Source organism: Triticum aestivum, chromosome 3D (assembly GCF_018294505.1).
Source record: "Triticum aestivum cultivar Chinese Spring chromosome 3D, IWGSC CS RefSeq v2.1, whole genome shotgun sequence".
NCBI lineage: Eukaryota > Viridiplantae > Streptophyta > Magnoliopsida > Poales > Poaceae > Triticum > Triticum aestivum.
The window spans coordinates 606,853,512-606,857,135 of NC_057802.1; the positions used below are offsets into that span (position 1 = coordinate 606,853,512).

Here is a 3,624-nt window from a genome sequence, read left to right on the forward strand (position 1 = left end):
TGTTTTGAGGAAAGAATGAACACACATAATTCTGCCTCCAATCGTTTTTGGAGGGAACATCATCGCGGGAGTGATAAGCAGTGAATTACCAAAAATACCCTTGACCACTCAATACTATCGGAAGTCAGGTGTAGTATTCCTTTTTTTAAGGAAAGGTGTAGTATTGCCTGATCTCGCCGTCCAATCACCAAAAATAAACGGCCCATATTGCCAGGATGTACTATAAAAAGAGTATTTTTTATTATGATTCTGAACGGAAGCAGTTTTATTGATTACACGTTGTAACTAATTAAGTTCACACCCAAAGTTCCAAACAAAAATTTAAGTGCACACCCACATGAGAGCAGGGCCATACTCAAGTTTTATTATCAAGTACCCGATCGAGCGCATATTATTGCGAATATATATAGTTGACTTTGGCCGTACGTGGAAGAATTAGCTAGCTTGCATGCATCAAGGCTGCCCTCCATTGTCCGGGTGAGGGGGAGGTGCACCGACACCGCGTGGCGGCGGTGGGCATCGAAATAGTCCGCGGCCACATGGAATCGGAATGTGGGGACGGGGAATGATACCACGCGGTGTGCTTGGGATTGACCCGGGTCGACCTGGAAAAGAAACGCAGGCATGCATCCATGATCACTCCAACTGTTTTGCCTAACGAAATTCAGAATTTCATAACGAGAAACAGTAATTAGTTTTGAGGGCGGTTAGTTCAGGGGCAGGCGCTAATTACCGCTGATCTCCCTGTGAACTCCGTGGCAGCCCGTGATAGCAGCGGAGAAGACGACCAGCAACGCGACCACCAGGAGACGGGCAGCCCTGGCCAGCGACGCCATCTTGTGGTCAGTTGTGACTACTTAGCCATCTCGAGGCTTAATTTGAGCTGTGTGCTGGATACCCGCCTCCTGCTGCTGCTCTCCCAAGGCCCGTACTTATAGACGCGAGTCGATCCCAGCTTTTTCTAAGGCATTTTTGAGCTGGAGAGACGAAGCTAGTTGGCTCTTTTTGGTGCATTTCACCGTTGAAGATAATCGTCACTCCTTTTTTGTGGTGGTGCACACGTACACGTACGTACGTACGTGTGAGTGCTAGCTCCAACTTGAACTTCTCCGGCTAGTCAAGCCTAGCGAGTGATCCGAGTGGTGACAAACTTTACCGTCCGTGCGCGACCGGCGAGAGAGAGAGAGAGATATGGGTGAGCCGGCCGATCGACGACTCAGCTCAGCAACACGACGACGACCCCGGGTGGGTCTTTCCACCAAGGAAAATTGGCGAGCAAAATGCACGTAGGGCCACAAGATTTTCCACATTTCTTTTTCACCTAGCTAGGATGCAACCTGCAGGAAGGTGTTAGCCTGTCCACTTTAACTAAATTGCTTATTTTTTAAATTTCACTAAGTCGATTTTTGAATGATCAGCATGGTAGTTTTCATTATAGATTTTTTTTACTAACCAAGTAACCACTGGTGTGGCAGCAGGCAGCTCCGGCTCCGTGGCACACAGCCCATGATCACCGCGGAGAAGACGACGAGCAGCGCAACGACGAGGAGACGGGAAGCTCTGGCCAGGGACGCCATCTGTGCCGTATATATGTCATCGCAAGTATATAATGTGCTCTGATTTTTTTATAGCTTTGAGCTGTGTCTGTGGAGTATATCCTTATACACATCAGTCGAAGACACGAGGTCCAGCTTTGAGGGCTTTTTGATAGCTGCCGAATGAGCGCCGGTGCATTTTGCCGTTCAAGATAATCGTCGCTCTTTTTTGTGGTGGTGCACACGTACGTACGTGATTGCTCAGATATATTTCGCTGGTTAGTCAAGGACAGCTTGGCCCTGGGTGCAGCGGCGAGAGAGAGACATGCATGAGACGGCAGACCATTCAACTCAGCAACACGACGACGACCCGGGGGTCCCGAGTCGTCTCGCCACCAAGGAAAATCGACGTGCAAAATGCACTTATAGGCTTATGGCCACTGAATTTTCCACCATTCTTTTTTTCGAGGAAACACCCTGGGGTGAACTTAAATACTACACCAAACTCCACAATTTTTACTGTCAAAATTAACAAAATATATGTCCATGATTCTCTCTTTGGTCGCAGTATTTGTAAATAATGAAAGTTATGGCCGATGACGTTGTTAGCTAGAGGAGCGTCATAGGCTCACTAGTTCGCTTAACTTGTCTCGTCCCTCCATCTGGTTTTATAAGGTCTAATCAGGGATTTGGTTACCACATATTTCGTCCCCCCTCGATAAATGGTCATTTCGAGCAAATTAAATCGATTTTTTTGAATTTGTTGAATTCAAACGCTCAATGTATAGTAAAGTATGGCAGCACCTCACAGCATTCATGTAGATAAAGTTCCACTGAGCTTGTTGCTCTCTTATGATAAATATAAGTTCAAGTGCTATCTATATCTATTTTGAAAGAATTTGAATTCAAAATTCAATTATAAATTTCGTTTGAAATTTTCTCGAAATTTCGTGGTAACCACGTTTACCGCCCCCTAGTAAAAATGCCCCCCTCGGTAACCAAAACCGTGGGTATAATATGCATCTCGAGGTTTATTTTGACCATTACCTATACCTACCTATATACTAGCACACTGTCAGCGTGAGAGCATTCTTCTCACCATGCCCCTCTTGGATATGCGTGATGATTAGATGAAAATACGTGCTCGAGTTCATTTGCCATAATCTATGAAAACGGCGCTCACCTCAGCTCGTTGTCTTGCGGTCTTTGCCTGATTAGTATCTCTGCCAATGGGTCTAGCTATCCCGTCTGTCCTGATATGGGGGCTTCAAATTCTCATACAATATTGGCAATATAGACTCTTGCAGTATTCAAGGCTTTTTATGGTTCCCAAGTTCACAATGATGAGATGAGACACTATTTTATCAAACCAGCTCAAATTTGTTTCACAAGTAACTTCAATAGTATTTAGGGGGTGTTTGATTGTAAGGGACTAGACTTTTTTTAGTCCCATGGACTAAAAAAAAAGACCCTCCAGTAGAGTCTTTTTCTAGTCCCATAAGAAAAAATCCCTCCTGTTTGGTTACATAGGGACTAAAAGAGACTTTTTCTAGTCTAGTTCTTGTAACCAAACAGGGCCTTAGAAAGGCTCAGGGTAAGACAATCATCTAGTGTTTCTTTAGTAATACAACAGTTGCTTCCTGAGAGCATGCCACACGGCTTCCCGTACAAGTTGCCATACAAAAGCATATGGGTGAACGGTCGATTTCGGGAGCGTAAACATTTGGAGCCGGTGCGTCGGCCGAACTTTCCGCCAGCTTGCGCGCCACGCTGGCTCACGCGACACGGAAACAGCCACCCCGCGCGAGACACGTGTATATGGCGGGCCCCGCACGACTTTTCCTTCTTTTCTTCCATCCCCAGCCCATCGCGGCTCTGCTCCTCCACAGCCTCCCCCATGCTGCTCGCAACCTCCAGAAGCTCTCTCACCGGCGGCGAGTGCTAGCGTGCGATGGCGCCCAACGCCGCCTCTCCTTCATGGCCGGCGAGCCCTTCTCCGATCCTCCTCCTCAATTCGTATCCCCGCTAGCTTCCTGCGGCCATGGCCGTCTGCAACCCTCGGATCTCAGCCATGGCCTCCGCCCAACTA

General features: G+C 47.1%; 1 long non-coding RNA gene across 1 annotated transcript; it reads right to left on the reverse strand.

Moving 5' to 3' along the window:
* Positions 1-218: 218 nt before the first annotated feature.
* LOC123080910 (uncharacterized) lies at positions 219-962 on the reverse strand. Its single transcript, XR_006438582.1, has 2 exons — positions 734-962; positions 219-605 (listed from the first exon to the last, which is right to left on the reverse strand). It is a non-coding gene; the product is annotated as an uncharacterized lncRNA (long non-coding RNA).
* Between the last annotated feature and the right edge of the window lie 2,662 nt (positions 963-3,624).